Source organism: Hevea brasiliensis, chromosome 10 (genome assembly GCF_030052815.1).
Source record: "Hevea brasiliensis isolate MT/VB/25A 57/8 chromosome 10, ASM3005281v1, whole genome shotgun sequence".
Classification (NCBI taxonomy): Eukaryota; Viridiplantae; Streptophyta; class Magnoliopsida; order Malpighiales; family Euphorbiaceae; genus Hevea; species Hevea brasiliensis.
This window is the reverse complement of record NC_079502.1, coordinates 9,728,946-9,747,425: the sequence shown is the minus strand read 5'-3', so window position 1 is coordinate 9,747,425 and position 18,480 is coordinate 9,728,946. Positions and strand designations below refer to the sequence as shown.

The following is an 18,480-nucleotide window of genomic DNA, read 5'->3' as shown; positions in this document are numbered from 1 at the left end:
GTTTCTAAATGAAAATTGTTGCATTATGACTCTATTTTTATCTTCAATTAACCTCACACCAATTGGAGTAACAAAATTTAATTTATAGCCTCTCAAATGGACAAGGGTCAAGCTGTCCAGAATTCAATCAATTCACATTCACACTCATTTCAATCCTATTCATCAAATTGCATTTATAAACACCCTAATTGACCAAATTTAAGCATCACAACTATCCATTGGTCAAAGTCCTCAAAACCCTAATTTTACACCCAAACCCTGATTCTCAACTTCTCAATTTCAAGCAATTCAATGCAACCTCAACATATATATCATGTAAGCACCTTTAATCAAGCTAGAAGGCATATTTAATTCAATCAAAATACATCAAAACTCTAACATCTCTAAGCTGGTCGAAATTCTATCTTTCCATTCAATCATGATTTTCATCTTTTCCCAATTTAATTCCTCACAATTAAACTAATTCCATACATACATAGTTAGTTAAGCTTGAGAGGAAGCTTACCTCTTGTGAAGCTTTCCTAATCTTCAATTTCCTTCAAATTTCTCCCAATTTCTTATGCCCAATCTTCTATTCATAGGTGATTTAGAGGTCTTTTAAGGGTTGATCATGAAAATTTGTGGGAAAATTCAAGGTTTAATGAGCTTAAAATAAGTAACCATAGAAGAAAATGGAGAGAGGATGAGAGAGAGGAAGTGGAGCGGCTCACTTGAGGAAGAAGATGAGAATTGATTTTTTTTTCTTTTTAAGTTTTAATTGGTCCCTTTATGTAACATTTATCCCATAAATTCTAAAATTTAAATTATAACTTTTATTATGTCATGCTTACTTAAGCATAATGTTATAATTCCCTTTAATTAATTTTTCTTTTTCCTTTCCTTCCACAACTCTTCATGTTTTTAATTATTTTTCACAATTTTAATTTCTTACATTTTAATGGACATTTAGGTCAAGAGTCACCTCTAAGGGTGAATTGATCAAATTGCCCCTTATCGGTCTGATCAGTTTTTCCAATAGCTCTAGGTTGCTTCCTGAACCCTGACTCAATTATTTGAGCTGTTTCTCTATTCTTTTTTGTGATTTTCACATTACCATTAGCTCCACAATAATCCTTAGGCCTGAGATGCTGTAGGGTCCCACACGAAATTAGGCTAGCGACTGAGCTTGCAGTCACTTCCCGATTCAGTCACCCATCACTGTGGCCTCGGCTCATTTAACCCACTATGCTTTATTTTCTTTATTTTCATTCCATCGTCATGTAATGGCTATTTATTTTTGTTCATGACTTTTCTAGGTGACTTAAATATGATTTTACACATCTTGACTGTCCGGACATACATCGGTCACAGGAACAGTAGACTGTACGAAACTGCCTATTATGAGGGTGTTACAAAACCATTTTTCTGAATGGGAATTTAGAAGAAGAGGTATATATGGACCAACTTGAGGGCTTTTCAATTGAAGGAAAGGAACATGTGGTGTGTAAGCTTAAAAGATTAATATACGAACTTAAACAAGCTTCTAAACAATGGTATCTTAAGTTCAATGATACCATTACTTCCTTTGGATTTGAGGAAAACACTGTTGATTGGTGTATATATCTAAAGGTTAGTGGAAGCAAGTTTATTTTTCTGATTTTGTATGTTAACGATATCTTGCTTGCTACTAATGCTCTTGGCTTATTTCATAAGACAAAGAAATTCCTCTCTAAAAACTTTGAAATGAAAGATATAGGTGAGGCATCCTATGTGATTGGAATTGAAATAATTCATGATAGATCATAGGACTGTTCGGATTGTCTCAGAAAGGACATATAAATAAGGTTTTAGAGAGGTTTAACATGGATAAGTGTTCTGCAAGTGTAGTTCTAATTCTAAAAGAAGGCAAATTTAGTCTCAAACAATGTCCACAGAATGAATTGGAATGCAAGCAAATGGAACATATTCCTTATGCATCCACTATTGGGAGCTTAATGTATGCTCAAACTTGTACCCGGCCAGATATCAGTTTTGCTATGGGAATGTTAGGTAGGTATCAAAGTAATCTAGAAATGGATCATTAGAAAGCTGCCAATAAATTTTTTAGGCACCTGCAAGGAACAAAGGATAACATGCTCACATATAGGAGATTTGATAAACTCGAGGTGATAAGATATTCAGATTTAGATTTAGATTTTACTGGATGCATGGACACCAGAAAGTCCACACATGGCTATTTGTTCCTTTTGGCTGGAGAAGCAATTTCTTGGAAAAGTATGAAGCAGTCGGTCATTGCTGTGTCCACTATGGAACTTGAATTTGTAGCTTGTTATGAAGCTACCATTCAAGGAGTATGGCTGCGAAACTTTATTTCAGGACTTGGAATTGTCGACAATATAGCCAAGCCATTGAAAATTTATAATGATAATCTGCAACAGTCTTCTTCTCTAAAAATGACAAGAATTTAAAAGGTGCTAAATACATAGAATTAAAATGCGTTATCTTTAAAGAAGAATTTCAAAAACATAGAGTGTCAATTGAGCATATTAGTACTAATTCTATGATCATGGATCCATTAACTAAAGGGTTACCATCAATGGCATTTGTTGAATGAATCAAAAGAATGGGCATTGTAAACTCTATTAACATTTAATTCTAATGTTTTATATGCATAATGTATTGACACTTTGAGCTCTTTATGTGTTGTTTCTAATATATATATATGAATTCTATCTTATTATGTTAGTACATGTACTTAATTGATTACTTTATGAGAATGTTGATAGGATTTCTTTCAATAAAGACATTAGTGTTGGACCATCATGTGTTATCCCATTATAGGTTACTTTAAGTAAGGAATTGGTATATGATACATAGGAGGAACAATGTTGAATTAATAACATAGAACCGCTATAATTCATATTAATTCCTGCTTGAGGATGATATATGTTTTGATCAATATAAAGATAGGAGTTTAGCTTATATTCTTGTGCATTATATTTATTGTTAAACCATAAAGTTTACGGTGTCACGTGTGCCAAGTGGGAGAATGTAAGTTTATTTTTTTAGTGGCTCACATGATAGCCATATAAATATTTTTGAGTTTAATAGTAATTATGCTAAATCCTATTGGTCATCATTTGTGAGGGATATTTTGGTATTATGGCACTGGATGGGGTGTGTTTAAAAATTGACCAAAAAAGAAATAGGCGTGTCTCTCCCTAATTAAGGATAAGATAGTTTTCCATCAAACTCATATAAGAAGGATTTCAAAGGGTTAGAGAGAGAAACTTTGTTCTAGAATCAAAATCGAAGAAGGTAGATAATTTCTGATATTCATTAAGACATATTACTGAAGAGAATTCACCATGAAACAAGATACACACTCTAATTTTATTGTTCAGTGGGAGATTGTTTGCTTAAAATCCCTTAGGTTTATGTGTTATTAATAAAGTTTAGAGAATACAATAATTATTAATTGTTGATGTTTCTATATTTATCCTTTTTCTAATGAGAAAATTATCCACTTGGAACAGTGATTAATAAAAAACAAATAAAAATTAATAGTTTATAATCAATGGATATTTGTTATGTATAACAAAATGAATTCTAATATTTTATGATATGAATATAATTGTTTTAAATATTAAAGATTGGGATCTATAATTAAAAATTAAAATATTTAACTATAATTTTTAATTAGCGAAAACGTTTGGCCTTTTATGTCAAATTTTCTAAATACCCTTAAATTAATTTTTTGTTCTCCACCTATTGTCTTCACTCCAACTCTTGGTTTCTCTTTCATCTATGTCTGTCTTTTTTTTGGGTTTATGTCTCTCTCACACTCACTCTTCTCTTTGTCTCTTTATTCTCTTTTCTCTCTATAAATATGACTGAAACAAAAATACGAAGATTTATAAACTCTAAATTAAGAAGAAATAAATTTTGACTAAATAAGAATCAAATATTGTATAAAAATAAGAGAAATAAAGGAAAAAAAAATGAGATGAAAGAAGAAATTGATACAAGATTTGTTTAGGTGTAAATTATCTTTAAGATAATAATTTCTCTCTTTAAGTGCAAAAGATTGTATAGAAAATTTCATAGAAGGTTATAATATCTTGTAAGAAATTAAAATTACACTTCAAAAAAAAAATTCTAGCACAAGAACTCAACGAAAAGGAATTATGAATAGAGGAAGAACAATTGATAAGAAAGTTGGCTGCTGGAAAGACGATAAAAGAAAAATGAATTAACACCTCCCCAAAAAAGAGGATCCGGATACGAATCCGGAAACTAATGAACGAATTCGGGTGCACGGCACAATACGGAGGTTAGCGGATGAACTCGGAAGCTAATCCGGATTTATGCTTCCACATGCTTGGATGATTAGGCTACGCAAGCTCGGACTTGCGACGAATCCTATCCAAAATTTCTTTGCCAACACCTCCCATGTCACTGGCTAACCCTTTGGGACATTTTCTCGAACAAGTAACAAGCATTGAAAAATTGCAAACCATGTTGATAAGCCCCCAAATAAAATCCAAATGCGACCATGGGAAATAAAAACAAAGCTTCTAAAAATGCTAATGGCGCCTCGAAGTCTATCTTCGTTCCTAGGAACAAGAGTATGTAGGTCTTTGTTTAGTTTACATATCCAATTTTACCAAAAGTCTCGACTCTCTGTGGTCTTTAATCGTGTAGTTCCCATGAAAGGGAGCGCTTAGCTCGTTTGCTCAAACTAATTAATGGGTAACATCACAAATGGCTTTTCAATTTCAGTTTTCCTTTCTTAGATTTTCACTTGAGAATTTATGGATGGCAAACCACAAAAATTATCCAACTCAAAATTAATTATATTCTCAAAACTCAAATTTATTTTTACCTATTCAAATTTAATTAAAATTTATTTTTAATTATTTAAATTTAATTATTATTATTTAAAAAAATCTAAATTCACTTAATTTTATATATTTTAATTAATAATCTATATAAAAAATAATTTTTATTTATAATTTATATTTTCAAAATTTTAAAAATTTTATAAATATTTAAATTCTATTTTATTTAAAATAAAAAATATAAAATTTATAAATATTATTATAAAAAAATATATATTTCATATTTAATTAATTATTTATATAAACAGATTCGAGTAACGAATATTCAATATATAAAGCTCAAACTCGATCCAAACTCTAACGGATATTATTCTCCAAATTTAAAACTGTCTCAAACTCGATTATACATTACAGTACCTATAAAAAAACTAATCAGTTGCTATCCCTAATTGAAATGTTAGTTTCATTTGTAACAGGGCAATGGAGTTGATTGAAATTTGCTCTCTAATAAATTAATTTGTAAAAGTAATTTTTAATAAAAAATTTGGATTTTATTAATAAACTATAAAATTTTATTGTAACCAGAGCGCTATGTTATAGTAATTTTATGTATTTTTACTATCAAATACTTTAATTGCTATAAAATTAAAATAAATGTAGAAGGTTGAGGACCCAATTGATAAATATAATTTTTTTTAATAGAAAATATGAATATTTTTAGTCTTGGCCTATTAACAAAAAAAGTATTTCGAATTTTAATTTACATTTTTATTATGCATAAGTTAATTACAATTCAACCCCAGATATTAATGAAATTTAATAAATATAAATTACTCAAGAGTTACCAAAAATATTATAGATAAGCTACCATGCAAAATTAACTTTTTTTTTTTAATCGAAGATAAATATGCACAGCTTTTGAAAGTAACTTATTTTTATAAAATGTTTAAAATTATATTTTTTATATATTTTTTTAATAATAATATAATTTAATAATTATGTTAATATTTTTTTATATAATTTATAATTTTATTTATGGTTTTGTGTAAATTATTATTTAATTGAGAAATGTTTGTGTAATTAATGATCAAAATTTTATATTTGTTAAAAGTTTTAAAAACTTTACATATATTTTAAAAATCTATAAATAATGTCAAGTCAGTATAAAATGTGAGTAATATTTAAAAATTTGAAAAATTATATATAATTCTTAGATTCATTTTTCATTTCGATTGAAATTTGTATTCCTCAAATACTATTAAATTAAAATTAAATGATTTATTAATTAAATTTATAATTATCTGGAAGTGTATTTTTGTTATGTCATATTAATTTTTCATTCCAATATGTTGTATAAAATCTTTATATTACCCATTTGATAAGTGCTAAGTTTAAGTTTCCCATACTCCTTCAATCTCTATATAAAAAATGTTTTAATATTTAGGCTTCATTTATTTTGTGAAAAATATTTTCTATATTTTTTAGCATTTAGTAATATTTGAAAAACGGATCAACGAAAAATATTTTTTGAGTAAGGCTCTATTTATTTCACAAAAAATATTTTTCTAGAAAATATTTTTTATATTTTTTAGTGTTTGTAACACTTATAAAAATTGATAAACAGAAAATATTTTTTTAATTAAAAGAAAAATTAAGTTATTTTTAAAGAAAATGACTTGAATTTTTTAAAAGAGAAAGTTATTTTCTATTTCTTAAACTTTAATAATTTTATTAAAATATGGACATATTTATACATATATGAAATTAATATATATTATTAATTTAACATTATAAACAAATAATAAAAAATATTTTAACTTATTTTTTATGAAATAAATTAAGCCTAAAAAATTAATTTATTTAAAAAAAAAATAAATTTTTATTTTCTAAAACTACTTATATATATTTAATATAAACACATACCTCACAGAAAGTATTTTCATAAAAAAATTTAAAAATATTTTTTTATAAAAAATATTTTTATATAAAAATTATATTTCACAAAATAAACAGTCTCAAATCATAATAATTTTCACAAATAGCATAGCAGCCAACTTAAGCATAATATGAAGCTTAATAGTTATTTACAACATGTGCCCGTATTTGATTTGTAGTAGATTTCTTGTACCATCTCTATTTAAAAAAAAAGGGACATTGCGTTGATTAAAATTTGGATCTTGGTAGAAGTGTATAGAATAAAATAGGCAGAGGCGACGAGGTCAATTATTTAAGCAACTTGTCATTGTACGATGTAGGGGTGACAGTGTGGGTACAATTCTGATTTGAGGTTGTTTAGGAATTGAAATAAAATTAAATTTTTTTATATAATTTTAATTTAATTTTTTAATGTTTTGGTTTGGATTTTATATAATTCAATTTTAATTTAGATTTTTCTATAGTCACCATAAATTTTAAAGTTATATAAAAGTATATAATTTATTACCATTATAATTAAATTAATAGTATAGTTATAATTATTAGATTAATTATTATAATGTACTATTTTATTATTAAATGAATTTAAATAATAATTATTAAAAGTTATTTTTTTTATAATTTGATTATTAAACTTTGATGAGTCGAGAGTCACTTGTGCTTTCAAGCTTAATATATGAGCAAAATACAAGTCAAACTCATAAATTTAATAAATAAATTAAATACAAATAAAATCAGTAAGTTTAATAAACAAGCTAATCAAGAGACGAGCTTACATTTAAAAATATCTAAATGAGTCGAGGTTATAATTTAATGACATGTTTTTGTAGAAATAAAAAAAAAAAGTGAATAGAATTATAAATAAGGTAAAATCTTATTAAAAAAAAATTATTATTTTCTTTATAAATTTTTTATAGTGAAAGAAAAAAAAGTGATTTATTTATTTTTTATGTTTTAATAAAAAGAAAAATAAAAAAAGAAAATGATTACATTTTTATTATTATATACATATTAAATAAATCAAACTATATTAAAAATAAGTATTGGGTGGACAAAAAAATGCATAGGAAAAATAGAAAAATTAACATTGTTTTTTTATTATTTTCCACCCATTTTTTTAAAAATAGCATTTTCTATATAAATAATTGAACTCTAGCGTATAAGCTTTTACTCTTTAGAACTCGATAAGTTTATTAACCAACTAGCATAGCACATGTTACGTATAAGTAATTTATAATTTTTATTTTTTAATTATATTTTAAATAAGTTGATTTATTATTATTAAAATAAATTTAAAATTAAAATTTTCTTTTAAATTATTATTATTAAATTGAATTATTTAATTTTAATAATAATAAAATATATGACATTATTATTAAATAAAAATAACATTCTATTATATTATTTTTTAAAAATACTACATCTAAGTGTAAATTCCTTTTTATCAATTTGATATTTATTTTATAAAATAATTCTTTGACAAAAAATGTTGTCACTTTATATAAATTTATAATATAAAATAAATATATTTTATAAAAAATTAAAATTTTAAAATATTGTCATTGTCTATTAATATAATAAATATTAAAAATACATACTATTTTAAAAAAAAAACAGATTTCATAATTTTAATATTACAATTTTAATTATTTTTATTTACAGTTAAATTTTCGATACAATCATATTTCAATTTATCTTTGAAATACTACTTCTATATAAAAATATAGTTGAGAGATAATTTACGCATAAAAATATAGATATTTAATTAAAATTTAAAATTAATTCTATTGAAAATTAATAATAATAAAATATAGATAATTAAAATATTAGTTATCATTGCATTCGATAATATAATGCAATATATAATTATAATAAAAAAAATTCAAAGTTTAAGAAATATTAAATAAGAAATTTATAAAAACATTAATAATTAAATAAATATTAATTAAATATATTTAAATAAATAAATTTTAAGAATTATAACTGACAAATTTTGAAATAAATAATAAAAAAATAGTGTAAATAAAAAAAATTTAAGAGCATTTAGGTAAAATAAAAATATTTTGTGAAAAGAGAGTGCTTGATATGTTTTAAATGTCTTATATGACATATCATACATAGATAAATAGATGATAACTATTTAAATAAAAAATTAATTTATAATTAAATATTATTTAATTAAAAAATGATAATAAATATTCAAATTCAATATTTATAATGGTAAAATATTTTTTATTTATTTGACCATTTCAATTAAATTATCATAAGTTGGCAATAATAATAATAATAATAATAATAATAATAATAATAATAATAATAATAATTAATCATAGAAAAGTGAAATAAAAAGAATAGTAAATTATTAACATAAAAAAATATATACTAATTATAAATAAGTCAAATCTCTTTATTTTATTTTTATAACTTTTTATGTAAAATACACTTTTTGTCTCTCAAAAATTTTTAATAAAAATTTCATAATAAAAATAATAAAAAATATAACAATTAATAATAAATATTAATTAATAATAAATATAAAATATAAAAAATAAATATTAAAAAATAAATATTATATATAAATTTATTATAATTATATATAAATTTATTATATATAAATTAATAAAAAATATTCTAAATAAATAAATAATAAATATAAAATATAAATTAAATTACTAAAAAATATAAATTAATAAAAATATTTATTAAAGATATGAAATAATTTAATGTTGATTAAATTATATGATAGTTAATTATGAGATTGTAAATTAATTGTTTATTTTTTTAAATTAATAGCCATTAATGACTTATTATTATTATTATTATTATTATTATTATTATTATTATTATCTTTTAAATTATTTATTATTATCATTATCATTATTATTATTATGCAGGGTAACACATGACAAATAATATTTTTACATAAATAAATTTATAAAAAATAATATAAATAATTTATAAATATTATATTTAATCATAAAAGGTCTTAATTTTTTAAAATTAAAAATTTTTAAAAATAATAATTTAAATTATAAATTTTAAGGTAGTATTATAAATAAAAATGATAATTAAAAGAGAAATAAAAAATTAAATAATTATTAGTATAAAGGAGAATAAAATAATATAAATAATTTTTAAATATTATATTTAATTATAAAATATCTTAATTTTTAAAAATTAAATTAAAAAAAATAATAATTTAAATCATAAATGTTAAGGCAATATTATAAATAACAATGATAATTAAAAGAAAAATAAAAAAAATAAAATAATAATTAGTATAAAGGAGAATATTTATGATTGATTATGAGATCATAAATTAATGGTTAATTTTTTTTTTTAAAATTAATGACTATCTATTATTATTATTATGAGCAACATATGGTAAATAATAATTTTATATAAATAAATTAAAAAAATAATATAAATAATTTTTAAATATTACATTTAATCATAAGATGTTTTAATTTTAAAAAAATTAAATTAAAAAAAAATAATAATTTAAATAATAAATATTATGATATTATTATAAATAATAATGATAATTAAAAGAGAAATAAAAAAATTAAATAATAATTTATATTTATAAAATAATATAAATAATTTTTAAATATTTTATTTAATTATAAAATAACTTACTTTTTAAAAATTAAATTTAAAAAATAATAATTTAAATTATAAATTTAAAAATAATATTATAAATAATAATAATAATTAAAAAATAAATAAAAAAATTAAATAATAATTAATATAAATAAACTTAAAAAAAAAGCACATATTATTTTCTTAAAAATATCTAATTACGTTATATATATATATATATATATTTTCCTCTTTCATCCTTCCATTCAAACGTAGGGCAGTAAATGGTAAATGTTCATTCTGTGGACATTGACATTTACTCGATTCTCAGATGCTTTTCACGCGCGCCTATCGGGCGATAAATGGTCCAGTCCATCTGACTCTCAGGTACAGTGATTTTTTTACTTGATCTCGTACTTTGCTTCTTTTATGGCTTTATTATAGTATTAGCGATTAGATCTTGACTAATTTTAACATAGGTGGCAATCATCAACCGTCCGTTTCCAACGACGAAGGGACGTCATCACGTCCCTAAGAAGCACAAAGTTTTATTGAAAAAGAGGCTGATATCGAACGGTACCGACATAATAATAATAATAATAATAATAATAATAATAATTTTTATTTATTTACTCCATAATTATCCATTACATCTATTTTTTAATTATTTTTTTGCGAACGTGGAATTTAATATGCATTCTCTAGATCCCGAGGGGTCGGGGTTACCATATCTCTCTCTCTTTCTCTCTGATTTCTTTTGAAATTCTCGTCTTTGAGAGATTCTTTACGGAGAAGAGGAGGTTATTATGATGATTATTTTTTGGTTTTAATGGGCCTGGATCTGGGTGTTAAAAGGTAATATTCTGTGTTCTTCATTTTTATGTTCAAAATATTAAGATATATTGCCTTGAATTTTATACATGTCATGATGTTAAAGTTGTTGATCTTTTTCTTTTCTATGGGTTATCAGTTCTAGGGTTTTCAATGTAACTTCTTGCTTGTTTTAAGCTTGGAAGCTGTTTGATTTACTGGGAAAGACAAGAAAGTGAATTGGGCTTTGCTCTTTTTAATTATTTTATTTGGGCTATTTGTTGAATTGGATGTCGAGACTGTGAATTGGGGATTTTGTTTCCATCGATTTCAAATATATAGGGTTTATATTTTGAATATTTATTTATGAGGTATGGGGGAGTGCTACTGGTACACGTTGTAATTTGGATACACAGTTAGAAGGATTTAAATATAAATCAAAATAGTTTCTCAAATATCTAGTAAAAATATCATTACATCGACACTTCTCCTTGAGACTTTTCCCACATATTCTAAGTTTCCACCTTGTCTCCTCAAATTGCTTTTAGAAAGAGTTTTGGTTAGAATATTTGCTAGTTGTGTTAAATTAATTTCATCATTCTTCTCAACCGTCCTCGGAAATTGATACTTCACTTTGATACGTTCATGGTCCGCCTGTTGAATGGGATTGTTAGCTATAGTAATTGTAGACTTGCTATCACATCAAATTACAGTAGAATCAACTTGTTCAATTTCCAAATCAACCAGCAATTTTCAAATAAAAGATGAATTGAGTTGTAGTAGCAACAACAATTGATATATACTCAACTATAGCAGTAGATTGTACCACCACAACTTGCTTTCTTGAATTCCATGATATAGGATTTGATCCCATGGAAAATATGAAACAAGATATAGTCATATCCAAATAGCCTGATCAATCATTGTCTATAAATTGTCTTCGATCTTAACTTCCTTCTTTCTAAATACAAGAATAAGAATAGTCCTAATCACGAATTAGTTTGGGTCGACTATATGAATTCTTTTTTTATCATTAAACTCTGTTAGACATCATGTCTACATTCATAGCCAAAACTTTTAAATCATTTGATACTATTTCTCTCCACTTCATCTAAGGTCTCTCTTCCACTGTCTCCCTCTTTAACTTACTAACCTATCAAAAAGTTCATATTTCCTTTTTTTTAAAATACCAAACACTATTTTTTATAGAACCTCTATGGTATCTTAATATTATTTTAGCAGGGTTGGAAGGGGGGGGGGGGGGGGGGGTGTTGTGGTGGTGGGTTCCTTGGCCCTCCACAACCCATCTAAAATTTCTTTGTCTGTATGTATTTAGGAAAATTTTAAAATTAAATTTATATTATGTTATCATGATATAAATAATGTAAAATATTATAACTATTTATTTCTCATTATATTCAACAAATTTTTATAGCTTTGGCACCCTCAAAATTTTTTTTTTCTAGCTTAAATATACTCTTCATGATATATTTTTTTTGAATATCTCAAAATATGTAGAAAATGAGTATAGTTAACTATTCTTGAATCAATTTTATACATAAAATTGCCCCCCTTGAGAAGAAAAAAATTCTGTCTCTGCCTTTGCAGCTAAGTAGACTTGACTTGTTGAATGCATATGCTTGAACATTGAACTAGTAGGGTACGCCAAATCAAGTCCAGAAGATGTTAATTATAATAAACTTTATAATAAGACTTCTATACATTGAGGAATATGCTTTCTTCGCCTCATCATCCTTAATGAGCTTCTCATTTCGATTTAAAGGAGTTGCCACAGACTTGCAATTGTACATGTTGAATTTTTTTAGCACACCAAGAGCGTATTTCTTTTTAGTAATGAAAATTCCTTCATCCTCTTAATAAACCTCTAGACCCAAGAAATACTTCGTGATTCCCAAATTTGACATCTCAAATTTTAGTTGCATATCCCTGTTGAATTCATTTACAAACTTATGATCACTTCCAACCACAAGCACATAATCTTGCATTTGCATTTTTGCCACTCATCTTATGTGTATGTTGTACTTTAGATACCCAATAATTATTTCCACACAACTTAGCTGGGCTGACCAATCTTATAGAACTTACCTTTCACTTTGTTAGGAATCTTATGGTCGCGTAGTACACCTATCACATTCCTTTATTTCATCCATTATGTCATCTAAAACTTCATTCTTTTGTATGATAGAACTTATATACATGAATTGATTGCATTTAGGTTTCAAAATTCCATCCAAACAAATCTCACCTCCATTCCATCTACGAGAGCTAAATTCGCACTGCATTATTCCATCTTACTTCTATTTTGATTAGGATCTTGCTTTTAAGAGATCTTCTTCACAACTTTAACTTTGATTAATTCCTTAACTAGTCTCATCCATTAAAACAATATTATTTGCAAATATCATGCACTATGAGATATCATCTTGAATATGATTGATCAGCTCATCCAGAATGATGGTAAACAAGTATAGACTGAAAGTTGATCCTTGACGTAAACCCACCATTATGGAAAACTCACGTGTTCCTTCTCACTGTCCTTAAACTTGTGATTTACCCCCCTCTTACATGTCCTTAATAATATTTATAGCTGAGATTGACTATTTAACTAATAGTAGCTTCCCAAAAAAAAAAAAAATGATTTGTCAGTAAAGAGGTTTTTTTTTTTTTTTTTTTTTTTTAATTTCACTCTCTATTGTGAATTTGATGTATTGAGATTGACTCTTTAACTAACAATAGCTTCCCAAAAAAAAAAGGTGATTTGTCAGCAATGAGAGTTTTTGTAATTTCACTCTTTGCTATGCATTTTATGTGTGGGATTCATTTATTCTACTTACGAAATTAAGTATGCCAATTGTGTAGAGATTTTTCATTTTCATCAAGCATTATTAATGGGAAAGGTTAAATTTTGTCATGGGATATAGTTAGAGATGGTTAATATCTATAATAACAATATATTACTGATACTGTTTTAGGTTGGCTTACAAGATCTTACGCTTTCAATAAAGTTTTGGCAACTCTTTTGTTTCGTTTTATTGTTCCCCTATTATCAAATGTTGTGCACATACTTTTGGAAAGGAAAGCAAGACATCTAGAATGAATTAATTATTTACCATTCTTGTTTTACTATGTCTTCTTATAATATGTGCATGTGTGTGTGTGTGTGTGTGTGTGTGTGACATCTAGAACGAATTTAGTGTGTGTGTGTGTGTGTGTGTGTAACATCTAGAATGAATTTGTGTTGATGTGACCCTAAACCCTAAACCCATGATTGCAGCTCGAATTGGGATTTTGTAACAGAGAGATTCTAGTGCATGGTAACATATGATTATAGGTTCATTTAAGGAAAACCTTATTACTAATTGGGTGGCCATGGCATGCTATGCTAGGTGTTAACCATGGTCTATGAGGTGCATAAAATGATTTAGAGAAATCATTTATGGTAAGAAAGAGTTCGGGTGATATTAAGAGTTGATATCATGTCCCATTGTCAATTAGTGATGAGCTAGTAAGTCATACACATATACAAGTAATCACCAAATTAAATATGATTTAATTAATTAATTAAAGAGTTTAATTGATTAATTAAATAGGTTTGGTTTGCAATTAGATTGCAAAGTTCCTAGCATGGCTTGAAACCTAATCTAGGTTATTGGATGTATAGTATAAGTTAAATTTATATTTAAAGTGTTTAAATATGAATTTAATTAATAGAGATTAATTAATTTATTTATATTTGATGTAAATTGATTAGAAGAAGATAAATAATTATTTTGAGTTGAGAACTCAAAATTAAGACATGGGTATTTTGGTCATTTCACATGGTGACATATGGCACCATGAGATGGTGACACATGGCATTACACATAAGCTTGCCATATGTCTTTTAATCATGTAAGATGATCAAAGTCAATGTTAAATATAAGTTTGACACTTGGCACAATGTGATTGGGGGCGCGCGTGTTCCAAGCTTTGACATTATCGGTTGACAACGAGACAGAGCATGTTTGTCAACATTTCATGCAAGGGATATGATCATTTCCAAGCGTGCTCTCTATCGTTGTCATAATATGTGCCCAAAGTAATTTTCTTTCCCTTTCTCCATGTTTGTTGACCGAAGGGTAAGCAGGTGATTTACTCTTAATTATTGCTGGAATTTGGATTTTGATTATTTTTCTTAGTGCACTTGCTCATATGAAATTTAGTGATGTATATGCTATATAATTCAACTTCTTATCGATGCATTGTGCAATTTATCTCACTTGCATTGTGATATAAAAACTGAGAAAATTCTTACTTAAATTCGTTTATCATGGAGCCAAGACACAATATGTATAATGGGTTTTACATATAAAATAGGTGGCTTAGCAAGTTTGTGACTTGAGTATATGATAAATTCTAGATAATTTTTGGTAAGAAAAAAAAAATATTGTAACATACTTGTCTTTATTGTGCAAGAATAAATTCTGCATCAGAAACAAAGTCAATCGCTCTGCAATTTAATGTATTAGATTGAGTTTCAATCCAAAGGGGGAATTAACTTTTTTTTTTTTATGACATTTTTTTTATTCCCTTACCTATTTGCAGAAGATTAAGCATTACTTCAATGCTTGCTACTTGTTAAAGTGTCTTCACCAATGCATAATTTTTTCAACTTCAGTTATTATAGTAAGACAATATAATTAATTACATGACTTGTGCGCATGATGTTCTAATGGAAAATTAGATTGTGGCTTATGAGTACCTTGAGTAGATCTTAGATGTAGGAAAAGTTGACATTTTTGTTTCATCACTTTCTGAATAACATAACTATGCTCCTATACGACCTTGCAACCATAATACTTTTGACATGTCTGTATGGTTAATTATGTCGAATGATTATATATGTATATATATTTTTATACAATTGGCTTCGACTTGAACCCACATATCTTGACCGAATGGGGCGAAATCAAGCCGGTTGTGTTGTTAAGCTCAATATGTTTTGTATTGAATTAAAGTAATAAAATGGGTTAAAACGTACATTATTTAATGGTATTCAATGTTGTTGATGTTACTTTACCAGCATCTACGGAATGGGATTCTTTGGCAGCATTGTGTTGTGCAGATGAGAATGAGTAAATTCCATGGGAAATTGCTGCCGTTGTGCTCTTGCCTTGGAGAGCTATAGGATTACGTGGCCAAACAGATCAGCCAACAAGTTGGTGGATTGGCTTTCTTACTCGAGTCTTATGTGTAATCCTAGTTGTTCTTCTTCTCCCCTCCTGAATTGGAGAATCTTCTTTTACTGTTGTCAAATTGAAATCGTCAAAAATCGAAATCATTTTTGAATTAGATGGAATTGAAGTTAGAATCGAGACCCGGTGAAATCAAACTGGTTCGGTTAAATTTTAATATACTCTCTCCAGTGCTACTCCAATTGTCTCTTCAGCCAGGAAGCGGCTCGACCCGGCCTAGGAACAACTATAAATTGCATAAAACGCATATATCTTTCTAAACACAAGGGAATTTCTTCTCATTTTTACGCGTACTTATTCCGTATTGTAAAAAGATTGGGGCTAATTATAAGCTGTGCGACACCGTATACATAAAAAATGATAAGAATATACGTGGAAGCATATCCACCAATCAAAGATGGAAGGAGGGTCCACCAAACATAATTGTCAGAGCGGATAAGCAATCACTCAATTCCGTCCATCATTATCCCACTAATCGTATTTCCTAAACTTTTTCTCTTTTAGCCTATTCGTCTATCCCTTTTTATTCTTCCTTGCTTCAGAAGCTCGTACACTGTAATGTCCTTGGTCTGGCTATATCCGGATTCTCCGATTCTTCAAGTTGATTTCTTGCTTTTATGGTGGCGCATTTGTGGATCTCTAAAACTCGTTTCTCTGGTGCTTGTTGGTGCTCTTGAGTTTTGCGATTTGCTTCATGATTTTTGTATGTAATTTTTTTTAGGGTGTTTGGGTTTGAATCTGTGATTTGTTTGCTAGGTCAGAAATTTCAGAATTACTTTGCATTTTATTTTCTTGTCATGTTGAGCGTGTCAATATTATTTGGATTTTTCTGGCCGAGAGAGGGGGAGAGAAAGAGAGAGGGAGGAGGGGGCGCCCGGGGTGTGGGTTGTTTACTTTTATTGTCCCATCTGTATTGTACTTCTTCAATTGAGGGTTTCATTAGGGTTCCGTTGTATTCTATAAATTGCCCCCCTTTGTTTAGTGTGTGTTTCACTTGAAATATGGAACATACTTTGCAAATCTGCAGATTTGTTTGTCTATTTCTTTCCAATTTTCTTTTGCTCCTTTTTGGTTGTTACAATTTCTGTGTTTTTCTTTCTATTTTTTTTTCAGCTTTTGTTTTTCTGATAATGAATCAATGTTTTCTTTTTTCAGTTGTTATGCCTGGAGGTAGCTGGGACTTTGTGTTTCCATTTTCTGATGAGGTTTTAAAATTTTTCCTCTCTCATGTTGGTAACATGCTTGGTTATTTTCATAGTTAAGACTATATGCTTTACAGTAATTTCCTGGAATTTTAATGGCCATAAATTTTTAAGGTTGTAAATGTTTTATTGCATGTGATATTGTATTATTATTATTATTATTATTAGCTCATTTTAGATTTTTGGTGGATCTTGTTTTCCGGATGTTCAAGTGGTATGGTTGCATAGTGGAGTGTGGATCCCTTGCCTAAGAACATGAGGTTGAGTGGCTTGTGCTTTTATTTTTAACAGCCCAACAGGCAAAAGAACAAATTTCTCTTCCTTTCTTAAAGAGATTAATACTTTTTATATGGTTACAAAGGAATATTGGTAATTAGTTTATGAGTGTTGTGCTTACATGGTGTTGCAATTTCTGCTGTTTAGGATTCCTAGAATATAAATGAATGAGATAGTTATACTCCAATTTCTTATCATCTTGTGCTGGTAGAAAGATATATTGGTTGTTTTAATGGGTTATTGATACGGTTTCAAGTAATTTTTAGTATACTAGATAATTTTAACTGCATTTTCATCCTTTTATAACTCTTTTTGCAGGTTGCCCTTAGTTTTGACATGATTGGTTGACGACGAGAGAGAGCACGCTTGTTAGCATTCATGCTGTGGTCATGGTTGTGTACGAGTGTGCTTTCTACCGCCGTCATACAATATGCTCAAATAAGGTTTATGCTTATTGGCACATGGGTAAGCAACTGATTATTCTTATTAGGACATGGGTGGGGAACTGATTATGCTCATTAAGACATGGGTAGGTAAGTGATTCTAACAATTTGCTGTAGCTGTAACTCAGGTTTTGATTTTCTTCTGATTCAGACTTGT

General features: G+C 26.8%; 1 long non-coding RNA gene across 1 annotated transcript; it reads left to right on the top strand.

Moving 5' to 3' along the window:
• Nucleotides 1-10,988: 10,988 nt before the first annotated feature.
• On the top strand, nt 10,989-11,602 carry LOC131169791 (uncharacterized). Its single transcript, XR_009140701.1, has 2 exons — nt 10,989-11,192; nt 11,308-11,602. It is a non-coding gene; the product is annotated as an uncharacterized LOC131169791 (long non-coding RNA).
• The last annotated feature ends 6,878 nt before the right edge of the window (nt 11,603-18,480 follow it).